The sequence below is a fragment of the Oncorhynchus tshawytscha genome, linkage group LG01, assembly GCF_018296145.1.
Source record: "Oncorhynchus tshawytscha isolate Ot180627B linkage group LG01, Otsh_v2.0, whole genome shotgun sequence".
NCBI lineage: Eukaryota > Metazoa > Chordata > Actinopteri > Salmoniformes > Salmonidae > Oncorhynchus > Oncorhynchus tshawytscha.
The window spans coordinates 27,671,033-27,687,613 of record NC_056429.1 but is presented as its reverse complement, the minus strand read 5'-3'; the positions used below and the strand labels follow the sequence as shown (position 1 = coordinate 27,687,613).

The window sequence follows — 16,581 nt, the reverse complement described above, 5'->3', positions numbered from 1 at the left end:
CACCCAAATCATTTGGGGTACTGGATCATTTCACAGATTATAAGGCTGAGTTGAGACAATGACCCAAGCCCAGCTCAATTAATCCCTACCATTGTGCCGCTGAGTTGTCATAACGCTTCAGCAAATGTACATTATCCCAGGGGCGTTGGAAGACAACGTAAGTAACCTAATTTATGTCTCTCTGCTGATCCTACAGCTATTGTATGCAGTAATCATGTGCCTATGAAACACAGTTATACTGTTAGCACTGAGGCAGTGTGCCCTAGTAGGACATCCACTGTGGGTAGCTCACCCTGCACCAACATAAATAGCATGAGCACATCTACTTCTGCTAAGCTTTCCAGTAAGTTGGGAGATAGCTTAGCAGTTAGAGCGTTGGGCCAGTAACAGAAAGGTTGCAAGATCAAATCCCAGGGCTGACAAGTTAAAAATATGTCGTTCTGCCCTGAACAAGGCAGTTAACCTATTGTTCCTAGGCCGTCATTGAAAAAAAAAAAATTGTTTGCCTTGATGACAGCTTTGCACACTCTTGGCATTCTCTCAACCAGCTTCACCTGGAATGCTTTTCCAATAGTCTTGAAGGAGTTCCACATTTGCTGAGCACTTGTTGGCAGCTTTTCCTTCACTCCACAGTCCAAGTCATCTTAAACCATCTCAATTGGGTTGAGGTCAGGATTGTGGAGGCCAGCTAATCTGATGCAGCACTCCATCACTATCCTTGGTCAAATGGCCCTTACACAGCCTGAAGGTGTGTTGCGCCATTGTACTGTTGAAAAACAAATGATAGTGGGACTAAGCCCAAACCAGATGGGATGGCGTATCGCTGCAGAATGCTGTGGTAGCCATGCAAAGCAACCCCACACCTCCATGCATCACGGTGGTTACCACATGCAGAGATCATCCATTCACCTACTCTGTGTCTACCAAATAGGGATATCTTCTGTATACCACCCCTACCTTGTCATAACATTTATTGGCTCAAATGCATTGATAAAAGAAATTCCACAAATTAACTTTGATTAAGGCACCCCTGTTGTTAATTGAAAAGCATTCCAAGAAGCTGGTTGAGAGAATGCCCAAGAGTATGCAAAGCTGTCATCAAGGCAAAGGGTAGCCACTTTGAAGAAATACAGATATAAAATATATTTTGATTTGTTTAACACTTTTTTGGTTACTACATGATTCCATATGTGTTATTTCATAGTTGAAGCTTGACTATTATTCTCTAATGTTTAAAATAAAATCAAACCCATGAATGAGGTGTGGCCAAACTTTTGACTGGCACTGTATGTAACTTAAGAAACATGGTTCATGAAATAAAAAATGTGCTGTAGTAACAGATGACATTCATATTCTGACAATCTCTGAAACGCACTTAGATAATACTTTTGATGATACAGTGGTAGCAATACATGGTCAAGATCTACATAAAAGACAAATGCCAAATGGTATTGTCGTTTATATTCAGAACCACATTCCTGTAAAGCTTAGAGGATCTCATGTTAAATACTGTTGAAGTAATATGGCTACAGGTACATCTGCCTCACCTTAAGCCTATTCTTGTGGGAAGCTGCTATAGACCACCAAGTGCGAACAGTCAGTATCTGGATAACATTTGTGAAATGCATGTGATATCAACAAAGAGGTATATTTTCTGGGTGATTTAAATATTGGCTGGCTTTCATCAAGCTGCCCACTCAAGAAAATGCTTCAAACTGTAACTCATTCCTGCAACCTGGTTGAGATTATTAGTCAATATACCAGGTTAGCTACAAACAGCACAATAATTAAATAATCAACATGTATTGATCACATCTTTAATAATGCTGCAGAAATTCTCATTAAAAGCAGTATCCAAATCCATCAGATGTAGTGATCACAATATAGTAGCCATATCTAGGAAAGTTTGGACCTAATATAGTGTACAAGAGGTTATATAATAAGTATTGTAGTGATTCCTATGTTGTTGATGTAAAGAATATTTGTTAGCCTGTGGTTTGTAATGAGGAGCAACCAGATGCTGCACTTAACACATTTACAGTGCATTCGGAAAGTATTCAGACCCATTCACTTTACAGCACGATCCTAAAACATATTATTTCATTTTTTCCCCAACAATCTACACACAATACCCCATAAAGACAAAGCAAAAACAGGTTTAGGAATGTATTACAAATAAAAATGAAATATTACATTTCCATAAGCATTCAGACCCTTTACTCAGTACTTTGTTGAAGCACCTTTGGCAGTGATTACAGCCTTGTGTCTTCTTGGGTATGGCGCTACACGCGTAGCACACCTGTATTTGGGGAGTTTCTCCCATTCTTCTCTGCAGATCCTCTTAACCTCGGTCAGGTTGGATGGGGAGCGTCGCTGCACAGCTATTTTCAGGTCTCTCAAGAGTTCGACCGGGTTCAAGTCCGGGCTCTGGCTGGGCCACTTAAGGACATTCAGAGACTTGTCCCGAAGCCACTCCTGCTTTGTCTTGGCTGTGTGCTTAGGTTCGTTATCCTGTTGGAAGGTGAACCTTCGCCCCAGTCGGAGTGCTCTAGAGCAGGTTTTCATCACAGCTCTCTGTACATTGCTCTGTTCAGCTTTCCCTCGATCCTGACTAGTCTCCCAGTCCCTGCCGCTAGAAAACATCCCCACAGCATGATGCTGCCACCAACATGCTTCACCATAGGGATGGTGCCAGGTCAACTCCAGATGTGACGCTTGGCATTCAGGCCAAGAGTTCAATCTTGGTTACATCACACCAGAGAATCTTGTTTCTCGTGGTCAGAGTCCTTTAGGTGTTTTTGGCAAACTCCAAGAGGGCTGTCATGTTCCTTTTACTGAGCACTTCACTGCCTGATTGGTGGAGTGCTGCAGAGATGGTTGTCTTTCTGGAAGGTTCTCTTATCTCCACAGAGGAACTCTGGGGCTTTGTCAGAGTGACCATCGGGTTCTTGGTCATCTCCCTGACCAAGGCCCTTCTCCCCCGATTGCTCAGTTTGGTCAGGCGGCCAAATCTAGGAAGTCTTGGTGGTTCTAAACTTCTTCCATATAAGAATGGAAGGTCACTGTATTCTTGGGGACATTCAATGCTGCAGAATCTTTTGGGGCACCCTTCCCTAGATCTGTGCTTCAACACAATCCCGTTTCGGAGCTTTACGGACAATTCCCTTCGACCGCATGGCTCGGTTTTTGCTCCAACATGCACTGTCAACTGTGGGACCTTATATAGACAGATGTGTGGCTCTCGAAATCATCAATTGAATTTACCACATGTGGACTCCAATCAAGTTGAAGAAACCTCTCAAGGATGATCAATAGAAAAAGGATGCACCTGAGCTCAATTTCAAGTCTCATAGCAAAGGGTATGAATACTTACGTTATTCAGGCATCTGTATTTTTTTTAACATATTTTTTATATATATACACATTTGAAGGAGAGAAAAAAATCACTTTGTCCTTATGGGGCATTGTGAGCAGAATCCATGTTAGAATAAGGCTGTAAAGTAACAAAATGTTACTAATAAGCATGGACCCATTACAAAAATGACTAAAAACGGATACATCCCTGGGGATTGATGAGGAATTGAACAACTGTATGGTTGAGAGGGATGAGGCAAAATTCTGTCTGCACAACAGATAGGCAAACGTGCTGAAAATTGAATAATCAAGTGACTAAACTAAATTATATAAAGAATGATAGTAAAAAGATTAAGCACCTTAACTTTTTATGGCTGCAGGGGCAGTATTGATTGAGTACCTTGGATGAAAGGTGCCCATATCAAACAGCCTGCTCCTCAGTCATAGTTGCTAATATTTGCATATTATTATTAGTATTGGAAAGAAAACACTCTGAAGTTTCTAAAACTGTTTGAATGATGTCTGAGAGTATAACAGAACTCATATTGGCAGGCAAAATCCTGAGTTGAAATCAAAACAGGAAGTCAGAAATCTAAGCTTGTATGTATTCACCAGAGTCCCCAATGAAATCCCCTTGAGATGCCTTGCGAAAGTATTCGGCCCCCTTGAACTTTGCGACCTTTTGCCACATTTCAGGCTTCAAACATAAAGATATAAAACTGTATTTTTTTGTGAAGAATCAACAAGTGGGACACAATCATGAAGTGGAACGACATTTATTGGATATTTCAAACTTTTTTAACAAATCAAAAACTGAAAAATTGGGCGTGCAAAATTATTCAGCCCCTTTACTTTCAGTGCAGCAAACTCTCTCAGAAGTTCAGTGAGGATCTCTGAATGATCCAATGTTGACCTAAATGACTAATGATGATAAATACAATCCACCTGTGTGTAATCAAGTCTCCGTATAAATGCACCTGCACTGTGATAGTCTCAGAGGTCCGTTAAAAGCGCCGAGAGCATCATGAAGAACAAGGAACACACCAGGCAGGTCCGAGATACTGTTGTGAAGAAGTTTAAAGCCGGATTTGGATACAAAAAGATTTCCCAAGCTTTAAACATCCCAAGGAGCACTGTGCAAGCGATAATATTGAAATGGAAGGAGTATCAGACCACTGCAAATATACCAAGACCTGGCCGTCCCTCTAAACTTTCAGCTCATACAAGGAGAAGACTGATCAGAGATGCAGCCAAGAGGCCCATGATCACTCTGGATGAACTGCAGAGATCATCAGCTGAGGTGGGAGACTCTGTCCATAGGACAACAATCAGTCGTATATTGCACAAATCTGGCCTTTATGGAAGAGTGGCAAGAAGAAAGCCATTTCTTAAAGATATCCATAAAAAGTGTCGTTTAAAGTTTGCCACAAGCCACCTGGGAGACACACCAAACATGTGGAAAAGGTGCTCTGGTCAGATGAAACCAAAATTGAACTTTTTGGCAACAATGCAAAACATTATGTTTGGCGTAAAAGCAACACAGCTCATGACCCTGAACACACCATCCCTACTGTCAAACATGGTGGTGGCAGCATCATGGTTTGGGCCTGCTTTTCTTCAGCAGGGACAGGGAAGATGGTTAAAATTGATGGGAAGATGGATGGAGCCAAATACAGGACCATTCTGGAAGAAAACCTGATGGAGTCTGCAAAAGACCTGAGACTGGGACGGAGATCTGTCTTCCAACAAGACAATGATCCAAAACATAAAGCAAAATCTACAATGGAATGGTTCAAAAATAAACATATCCAGGTGTTAGAATGGCCAAGTCAAAGTCCAGACCTGAATCCAATCGAGAATCTGTGGAAAGAACTGAAAACTGCTGTTCACAAATGCTCTCCATCCAACCTCACTGAGCTCGAGCTGTTTTGCAAGGAGGAATGGGAAATAATTTCAGTCTCTCGATGTGCAAAACTGAGAGAGACATACCCCAAGCGACTTACAGCTGTAATCGCAGCTAAAGGTGGCGCTACAAAGTATTAACTTAAGGGGGCTGAATAATTTTGCACGCCCAATTTTTCAGTTTTTGATTTGTTAAAAAAGTTTGAAATATCCAATAAATGTCGTTCCACTTCATGATTGTGTCCCACTTGTTGATTCTTCACAAAAATACAGTTTTATATCTTTATGATTGAAGCCTGAAATGTGGCAAAAGGTCGCAAAGTTCAAGGGGGCCGAATACTTTCGCAAGGCACTGTATTATGTTGCACTGCCTAGGGGTTCCACTAGATGTCAACCATCAATAGAAATTATAAATGAGGCTTATATGTTGTTGTGGGAGTGAATGAGAGCAGAATATATCAGATGTCCATCAAGCAGCCATTTTGTGATCGCATTTTTTCCTCATGGTATTTACTTGCGTTCCATTACTCACGTAGACATGAAGGAATATTCTGGTTGGAACTTTATTGAAGCTATATGTTAAAAACATGCTAATGATTGATTCTGTACTTCGTTTGAAATGTTTCTTTGACCGGTAATATCACTTTTTGAAGTTTTTGTCCGATATAACGATGACCAGAATTAGCGTTTGGATATGTATACCAAACACACTAACAAAAGAAGGTATTTGGACATAAATAACGGACATTTTCGAACAAAAACATTTATTGTGGACCTGGGATTCCTGGAGTGCTTTCTGATGTAGATCATCAAAGGTTAGGGAATATTTATCATGTAATTTCTTGTTTATGTTGACGCCATCTTTGCGGCTGTGGTGTTTTTACTTTTGAGCGCCGTCTCAGATTATTGCATGCGTTTCTTTTTCCGTAGAGTTTTTAAAAAATCTGACACAGCGGTTGCATTAAGGAGAGGTATATCTATAATTCCATGTGTATATCACTGAATCTATAACTTGTATTGTCATCTACATTTATGATGAGTATTTCTGTTGAATGATGTGGCTATGCAAAATTACTTGATGTTTTTGGAACTAGTGAATCTAACGCACCAATGTAAACTCAGATTTTTTGATATAAATATGAACTTTATAAAACAAAACATGCATGTATTGTCTAACATGAAGTCCTATGAGTGTCATCTGATGAAGATAAAATTAATCACTAACCTAACCCAATTATCTTTATTTCTGGTTTTTGTGAATGCTGTATTTTGCTGGAAAATGGCTGTGTTTATTGTGGTTTGGTGGAGACTTAACAATCGTTTGTAGTGCTTTCGCTGAAAAGCCTATTTGAAATCTGACACTTTAGTGGGATTAACAATAATATTACCTTTAAAATGATATAAGACACATGTATGTTTTAGGAATTGTAATTATGAGATTTCTGTGGTTTGAATTTGGCGCCCTCTATTTTCACTGGTAGTTGTCATTATCGATCCCAGTATTGGGATTGCAGCCATAACAGGTTAAATGGAATTCTGAGCAAAAAGGCAAACTCCACATCATCATTGATTGAATCAGCTGACTCATTCATCACAAAACCCACTGATTTTGACAATTACTTTAATGATTCTTTATTTGGAAAGATTAACGAATTTAGGCATGAGACGCCAGCAACAAACACTGACACTACACATCCAAGTACAACCGATCAAATTATGAAAGACAAGCATTGTAATTTTCAATTCTGTAAAGTGTGGAAGAGGGGAAAAAATGGTTGTCTACCAACAATGACAAGCCACCGGGGTCTGACAACTTGGATGTATAATAGCGGACGATATTGCCACTCTTAATTGCCATAACTTCAATCTAAGCCAACTAGAAAGTGTGTTCATTCAGGCCTGGAGGGAAGCAAAAGTAATCCCAATACCCAATAATAGTAAAGCCACCTTTACTGGCTAAGTTAGCCAACACATCAGCCTGTTACCAACCTTTACTAAACTTTTGGAAAAAAATTGTGTTTGACCAGATACAATGCTATTTTCATGGCAACAAATTGACAACAGACCCCATAACAGTATGCTTATGGGGAAGGACATTCAACATGCATGGGACTTACACAAATGACTGATGATTGGCTAAGAGAAATTGATGATAAAAAGATTGTGGGGGCTGTCTTGTTAGACTTCAGTGCAGCCTTTGACATTATCAATCATAGTTTGCTGCTGGAAAACTTGTGTTACGGCCTTATACTCCTTGCTATATTGTGGATAAAGAGATACCTGTCTAACAGAACACAGAGGGTGTTCTTTAATGGAAGCCTCTCCAACATAATTCAGGTAGAATCAGGAATTCCCCAGGGCAGCTGTCTAGGCCCCTTACTTTTTACCAATGACATGCCACTGGCCTTGAGTAAAGTCAATGTGTCTATGTACACGGATGACTCAACATTATACACGTCAGCTACTTCAGCGAGTGAAATCACTGCAACACTTAAGAGCTGCAGTTATTTTCAGAGTAGGTAGCAAGGAATAAGTTAGTCCTCAAAAAAATATTTCAAAAACTAAAAGCATTGTAATTGGGGCAAATCATTCACTAAACCCTAAACCTCAAATAAATCTTGTAATAAATGTGGAAATTGAGCAAGTTGAGATGACTAAACTGCTTGGAGTTACCCTGGATTGTAAAATGTCATGGTCAAAACATGTCAAAACAACATGAAGAACAGGAGCTAAGAGGAGAAATATGTCCATAATAAAACACTGCTCTGCCTTTTTAACAACACTATCAACAAGGCAGGTCCTACAGGTCCAAGTTGTCGCACCTGGACTACTGTTCAGTTGTGTGGTCAGGTGCCACAAAGAGGGACCTCGGAAAATACAACTGGCTCAGAACAGGGCAGCACTTAAATATACACGAGAGCTAATATTAATATGTCAATCTCTCATAGCTCAAAGTGGAGGAGGGATTGCCTTCATCACTACTTTTTTTTGTAAGAAGTGATGACATGCTGAATGCACTGCGGTGTCCGTTTAAACTACTAGAACACAGTTCAGACACCCATGCATACCCCACAAGGCATGCCACCAAAGGTCTCTTCACAATCTCCAAGTCAAGAACAGACTATGGGAGGAGCACAGTACTACATAGAGCTATGGCTACATCAAACTATTCCACATCAGGTAACTGAGGCAAGCAGTAGAATCAGATTTGAAAAACAGATAAAAAAATACACCTTATGGAAGTGGGGACTGTGAAGAGACACACACAGACACATAAGACAAGCAATCTACACACAGGTGCACATGGATTTTGTATTGTAGATACGTGATAGTAGAGTAGTGGCCTGAGGGAACACAATTTGTTGTAAAAAGTGGAATGAAATAGAATGTATTTAAGTTTCCCCATTACAAGTGATTTCAATGGGTCTTTCTCCATTCTGTTTGTGTTATACTATTCAATCAAAAAGTCAGCATTTTCATCCATTTCTGCACTTATTTGAGATCATTTCCACGTAGGGCTGCACAATATGGGCAAGCTATCTGGGGCTTATTTTTTACCAAATGTTGCAATTGCGATTTGACTTGCGATTTAGAGCAAAACCCTTGGGTGAACTGGTCCTTGCTGCTGTTCCAGTTTCAACTGTTCTGCCTGCGGCTATGGAACCCTAAACTGTTCATATTTACTCGAGGTGCTGTCCTGTTGCATCCTCTACAACTACTGTGATTATTATTATTGGACCCTGCTGGTCATCTATGAACATTTGAAAATCTCAGCCATGTTCTATTATAATCTCCACCCGGCACAGCCAGAAGAGGACTGGCCACCCCTCATAGCCTGGTTCCTCTCTAGGTTTCTTCCTAGGTTTTGGCCTTTCTAGGGAGTTTTTCCTAGCCACCGTGCTTCTACACCTGCATTGCTTGCCGTTTGGAGTCTTAGGCTGGGTTTCTGTACAGCACTTTGAGATATTAGCTGATGTACAAGGGATATATAAATACATTTGATTTGATAGAGGACTGAGGGTCTTTCAAATATTGAAAGTGTGTAAATACACTGCTCAAAAAAATAAAGGGAACACTAAAATAACATCCTAGATCTGAACAAAATATTCTTATTAAATATGTTTTTCTTTACATAGTTGAATGTGCTGACAACAAAATCACAAAAATTATCAATGGAAATCAAATTTATCAACCCATGGAGGTCTGGAATTGGAGTCACACTCAAAATTAAAGTGGAAAACCACACTACAGCCTGATCCAACTTTTATGTAATGTCCTTAAAACAAGTCAAAATGAGGCTCAGTAGTGTGTGTGGCCTCCACGTGCCTGTATGACCTCCCTACAAAGCCTGGGCATGCTCCTGTTGAGGTGGCGGATGGTCTCCTGAGGAATCTCATCCCAGACCTGGACTAAAGCATCTGCCAACTCCTGGACAGTCTGTGGTGCAACGTGGTGTTGGTGGATGGAGCGAGACATGATGTCCCAGATGTGCTCAATTGGATTCAGGTTTGGGGAACGGGCAGGCCAGTCCATAGCATCAATGCCTTCCTCTTGCAGGAACTGCTGACACACTCCAGCCACATGAGGTCTAGCATTGTCTTGCATTAGGAGGAACCCAGGGCCAACCGCACCAGCATATGGTCTCACAAGGGGTCTGAGGATCTCATCTCAGTACCTAATGGCAGTCAGGCTACCTCTGGCGAGCACATGGAGGGCTGTGCGGCCCCGCAAAGAAATGCCACCCCACACCATGACTGACTCACCGCCAAACCGGTCATGCTGGAGGATGTTGCAGGCAGCAGAACGTTCTCCACGGTGTCTCTAGACTCTGTCACATGTGCTCAGTGTGAACCTGCTTTAACGTCCTGCATGGTGTTGGGCTGTAAGCACAACCCCCACCTGTGGACGTCGGGCCCTCATACCACCCTCATGGAGTCTGTTTCTGACCGTTTGAGCAGACATGCACATTTGTGGCTTGCTGGAGGTCATTTTGCAGGGCTCTGGCAGTGCTCCTCCTGCTCCTCCTTGCACAAAGGCAGAGGTAGCGGTCCTGCTGCTGGGTTGCTGCCCTCCTACGGCCTCCTCCACGTCTCCTGATGTACTGGCCTGTCTCCTGGTAGTGCCTCCATGCTCTGGACACTACGCTGACAGACACAGCAAACCTTCTTGCCACAGCTCGCATTGATGTGCCATCCTGGATGAGCTGCACTACCTGAGCCACTTGTGTGGGTTGTAGACTCCATCTCATGCTACCACTAGAGTGAAAGCACCACCAGCATTCAAAAGTTACCAAAACATCAGCCAGGAAGCATAGGAACTGAGAAGTGGTCTGTGGTCACCACCTGCAGAACCACTCCTTTATTGGGTGCGTCTTGCTATTTGCCTATAATTTCCACCTGTTGTCTATTCCATTTGCACAACAGCACGTGAAATGTATTGTCAATCAGTGTTGCTTTCTAAGTGGACAGTTTGATTTCACAGAAGTGTGATTGACTTGGAGTTACATTGTGTTGTTTAAGTGTTCCCTTTATTTTTTTGAGCAGTGTAGTTACCCATGTTATTTTTAAATGTATATATTTTTTTCTTCATATTTTTTTTCAATTTTTGGGGGGGTGTGTTAGAATACTATTTTGGCATTTTGTATATAGTTATTTGTTTCTAAATGTGTACCTTCACCAATTTGGCCACTTGGGTACATGATAAATGTCATGTAGCACACTCATTTTGGAAGTTATCATTCTGAAACTTTGCACAAGTACTGTTGCCCTCTTATGTTTTTCACTGAAATTGTCCCCATCATCCTATCTGAATGTTTTTTATTTTTTTTATCTTGTTCATTTTAAAGATACAACAATAAAAATAAAAAACGTATGTTTTTTTCCGCTGTATTATCTATACCAGATCTATTGTGTTATATTATCCTACATTCAATTCACATTTACACAAACTTCAGAGTGTTTTCTTTCAAATGGTACCAAGAATATGCATATCCTTGGTTCTGTGCCCGAGCTATAGTCAGATTTGGGTATGTCTTCAGGCGGAAATAGAAAAAAGTAGGGGGGGGGGGGTAGCTCTAAGAGGTAAGCAAAGTGAAAATAGCATTGTTGCATTGACCAGACTCATGTGAGGCTCCCGAGTGGCGCAGCAGTCTAAGGCACTGCATCTCAGTGCTAAAGGCGTCACTACAAACCCTGGTTCGATTCCAGGCTCAATCACAACCGGCAGTGATTGGGAGTCCCATAGGGCGGCTCACAATTGGCCCGGCGTCGTCTGGGTTAGGCCGGAGTAGGCCGTCATTGTAAATAAGAATTTGTTCTTAACTGATCTGCCAAGTTAAATACAATTTTTTTAAACTGTCTCGCGGTTCAGGAACAACACATGTGCTCGAGTGACAGGGGGCGGGAATAGGTCTGTGTGGAAAGCAGCATAGAGAGAGAGCGCAGTCAGCGATGACTCAAGTAGCGAAGTAAACTATAAAAATAGACGTTACACATGTCGTATCACATTTAACAAACCAAACATTCAAATACCATTATAGAAGGTAAAGTAAAAACACAAACCGGTCCGTGCAGCAATACAGGTATATCATAAAATACCCTAATCAGTGGTAACAGACAAAGTGGAGAGCTTTGATTTGGATCCCCGTTAGCGACAGCTACTCTTACTGGGGTACGACACAACGATCTATCTGCAATATTAAAGCTGATCTACCAATAATAAAAATAAAACACTGCCTTATTCTGTCAAGTCCCACATAACCCAGCCAAGCAGAGGTTGTTGCCCACCTGCTCTATACAGCCACAAACCCAGCTTCAGTTCAAATCATGTCCAGTAGTTTCTCTCTGCAATCCAGTCTCCAGCCTTACCTTGCCTTATATTTGGATTAAGACGTTTTTATCCAAATTGACACATACACTGAGTGTACAAAACATTAGGAACAACTTCCTAATATTGAGTTGCACTTCCTTTTGCCCTCAGAACAGCCTCAATTCATCAGGCCATGGACTACAAGGTGTCAAATGGTTCCACAGGGATGCTGGCCCATGTTGACTCCAATGCTTCCCACAGTTGTGTCAAGTTGGTTGGATGTACTTCAGGTGGTGGACCATTCTTGATATGCTCCAGTTTCTTGTGTATAAGAAACACAGCAGCGTTGCAGTTCTCAAACCGGTGTGCATGGTGTGCAAACCGGTGTGCATGGCACCTACTATACCTCGTTCAAAGGCATTTAAATCACACCCTGAATAGTACACACACACACACAATACATATCTTAACTGTCTAGGCTTAAAAATCTTTCTTTAACCTGTCTCTTCCCCTCATATACACTGATTGAAGTGGATTTAACATCAATAAGGGATCATAGATATCACCTGGTCTGTCATGGAAAGAGAAGGTATTCCTAATATTTTGTACACTCAGTGTATAGCCCTTATAACAGTAACCCTGTCCCTTTGCCTCCAGGGAGAGCTGAGAGAGGAGAGGAAAGATGAGGAGCAGAAGGAAGGAATGGGATGTCACCTCTAGGCAGTAAGCAGATAGATGTCCTGAATTATTCCTTTGTTATTTGCTTTCACCAAGTACTTTCAGATTGCTGGAAATTATGGAAATGAAACAAGGAACCCCTTTTAGACTATTGAGATGGGCCCTATGGCAGGAAGCTACAGATGGACATAAAACTGTGCAGTGCACTGTGCCAGTTGAGGAGGTGGATAATCAGCTGAGTCACCACTCACTGCCTCACAGTGATACAACAGCAGTCAGATGATAGAGATGTGCACCTTTCCCTTTCGAGGCAATTAAATATGCATCTAAATACATGGGCTCCGATACAGGAACGATAGGTTTTAGTTTGAAACGATACAATTGAATTGGAGAACAAATCGATGCAATACACTAACATTTGTTGCATAAACACATTCATTTTCCATTCTAAATTAAAATCGGCTGCTGAGCTGGATCTGTCTGAGCTGACTGGTGTGTGTAAATTATGTATGTCTATGGTGTATGTAATATATAGGCACCTGAGCTGAGCCATATCAGATTAGGGGAGGGAAATGTAGTCTATTTTTTTAATCACCATAACCCACTACTTGTCATTTTTTTGGTTAAGTGTTTACTAGTAATGTATCAATATTAATAATTTACAAATTAGCTATGACATAGACAATGAATATAATGCACAACTTTGGATTTTACCCTTTTGGAAGTTTACGAAGTAATCTCTTCTCGCTTCGGCCATGCGCCCCGCAAAAATGATTGACGTCCTGGTTATGAAATTATCGATTTGACCCTACATAAAAAAACATGAGCATATACACTGTTTAAATTAGGGGGGAGCTTTAAACGGTAAAACGAAATTAGGCTCCTTGGAAATCCCTAACTTAAAAGATACATTCTTCACAAAATATAACTAACAAGTCCCGATCATTACCGGAAAATAAAAATTCAACGAATTCCTTTGCCACACAGAGGCTCTAGTTTTATGACTGTAGCCTAGTGCCGGTTTGATGACTTGTTATTGGACAACAACAGCAAGCAAAACACATCACCCGTGAAAAGCAAGAACACCAGCAGCCTAAATGATTAAATTCTCTCTCCCCGCGGGAAGCGCGATGTAGACTATCTGCATTGTGAATTCACATGGAATTTTCTATATTTCTGTTATCGCTTTAACAGAAAAATTATTTAAAGACTGTTTAAACATTAACAAAAATTGTCCATCCGTTACTTCCCTAGTTCAAAGCAAAACTACCAAAACTATTGTTGATGGTTAAGTTGTGCAATCAAAATCAAATCTATTTAAAGCCCCGTTCAGCAGGTACAGTATAGCCAGATGAGTGTTGTGTGTCTGGTAGCTTACTTTTATTCTTGTAAAACAAGTTTACAGCACATTATAACAATGACCTAGGCAAATTACATAGGTTGTCACTCAACTAATAAAGCCTAATATCACGCAGGCCATATTAGCATTTGAAAGCTGGGCACAGTGCGCAGTTTGACTAGGCTACTAATAATCGCCTGGGGTTGTTTGGCATGCAAAATGACTTGTAGATCAATTACTGTCAACACAGTTACATGTAGTTTGACACTGAAAGTTTTCACAAAATCGGAGGTATTTTCGAAAGGTAAAGAATGCAATATGAGCCACAAAAAAAACGGAACCAGTGATTCTAACGTTTGAATCGATTTTCTGACCGATGCATGCTACATTTTGATCGGTTTGGGGTCCGCGGATCCACGTACTTGAATAGGGGATTACCGATACGCCATTACATGCCTACCAGAAAGCCATGCTGAACACACAAACCACACACCTACACTGATATTAAATAAATGGGGCTAGTAACAGAGTCCCACAAAGGGCTTAACCTGCAATTTTGATTTTATCCATCTTGGTTTAAAAATCAGTAGACACAAGGGAGAGGAGATGCAGTGATGTAAGCCACTTTATACTACTATTGCGATGCAGCCCATCCATAGTATTGAGCTGCAGCCTCTTGGGAGGAAGGAACATCAATATCTCCCAGTCCGTAGGGGGATGGAATTAGATGGTGCCTATCTTTCCCAGTAATTATGGAATAAGGCCTGCAGTCATCTTCATATAACAAATGACAGAAAATATGTAATTAAATATGGACTTAAACCTACTTTTGAGCAATAAACAAAGTTGACCTATGGGTGAACTATACACACTTTTAGGATTTCCAATGTGAGACAATCAGTTGAAACAATTTACTCTCCTATGAAATGGCCTCAACTGACCAACTCTGGAGATTCGGAAAGACACGCACACAAAAAACCTTGGTCAGACAGGGAGGATGAATCACTTCTTTTCACCATCTCCTCTGACACCACAGTCTGAACATTCACAGATGCACTCACTTCCTCATACACCCAAGGCCAGGTCAAATCGCTGCCTGGTCATTTGCATACCAGTCACATAGCAGAGTGCTCAATAAATACATCTGCATCGTCAGTCATTGGGATCACTGGTACCTGAGGTTATCAACATACATTGTGGTTCATATAACTTACTAATGGACATGTCCGGCAGTCAGGATCATTGTCAACACAAAACATGTTAAAACCGGTTGACTGTGTGGTTACCAATTGTCTAGGTGAACGTGTTTGAGTTGTGCATCATCGATGAAAGGATAGTCAAAAGAATAATAATTTCTAAACTGGGGGGGGGGGCATAGACACAGTCACGTTCAAACCACAATAGTTAAGGTAATGTCTATGCAACGTGTTCAACCCTCAAACACAAATTTGTAATATCAGCAATGTTCAAGGCTTAGAGATTTTTGTAGAATCTCAGCCAAGTAGTGAAATGGTAACTAGTTCACCGGCAGGAAGATGCCTGGCTTCATGGACCATTTTAGGCAGGGTGGGTCACATTGGCCCGACGCAGGGGCCTCTTCTAGCATAAAGCACCAAACCTAATCGAACACAAATTCACGATATCAAACATGATTCCTCAGCCCAGTAACAGTATATTGGATTGTTAACGGGCTTCAATCGTTCAGATTTAAACTACACACTGCAGTATGGTGGGTTAACCATCTACCTAGTTGAAAATAGTCCGAGCGTTCAGTTTCGGTTTTGAATTCCATTTGCCATCACATCGATATTCGGCTTCGCTAACCTGGCTTTCACCACTAACTATTTAGCTAGAACATCATTGACATGGCGACCTACCCGTCACCGCCGGTCCCTTTCTTCTAGTCTGTCGTATGCCTCGTCTGGGTTCGGCCTGTTTTGTGCGAGTGTGTGTGTGGCCGGCGGATTACAAAAGCTACCTTGCTAGTTCGGCTAACGATATTAGCTAGCGTGGAAGCTAGCATCCAACAAGCTCCTCTCGACTTGCACGGGCCTGATGCGTTTCTGTTGCCTACACCGTGCCCTTTCTTCTTCCCCGACGTGTCCTCCGTTATTTGGACGTTAACAGGCACTCGGCTTGTGTTTCTGTCTTCTTGCACACCCGTTGTCTCGTATGAGACAGTATTGAGTGAGTGAAGGCGCCGCGGCCTGTCGCACAATCAAAGATGGCAGACCGCCAGTCCACGATCGTCACTAGTTACCACAGCCACAAAGTCAGAATTATGTCTAAACTCCGCCCTTTTCTACAATTTATCTTCTTAAAATCTGACTTTAAACCTTAACCACACTGCTAACCGTATGCCTAACCTTAAATGAAGACTAAAAATCGAATTTTTGTTTTCATAATTTTTTACGATATAGTCAATAAATACTTTGTGACTGTGGTAACTAGTGACAACCCCAGTTCCACGGGTGTCTGACATCATCACCCACCCACAGAAG

At 41.3% G+C, this 16,581-nt stretch overlaps 1 protein-coding gene across 6 annotated transcripts in view; it reads right to left on the bottom strand.

Annotated features, from left to right (window-relative positions):
- prrc2c (proline-rich coiled-coil 2C) overlaps nucleotides 1-16,337 on the bottom strand; it is a 45,230-nt gene extending 28,893 nt beyond the window's left edge. For 5 of the 6 annotated variants that reach the window (XM_042319829.1, XM_042319835.1, XM_042319833.1 and 2 more), the window contains exon 1: nucleotides 15,958-16,337. The gene's annotated coding sequence lies outside the window, so the exon portion shown is untranslated. The remainder of the gene's footprint in view (nucleotides 1-15,957) is intronic. The other variant, XM_042319831.1, reaches the window with a different exon arrangement.
- Between the last annotated feature and the right edge of the window lie 244 nt (nucleotides 16,338-16,581).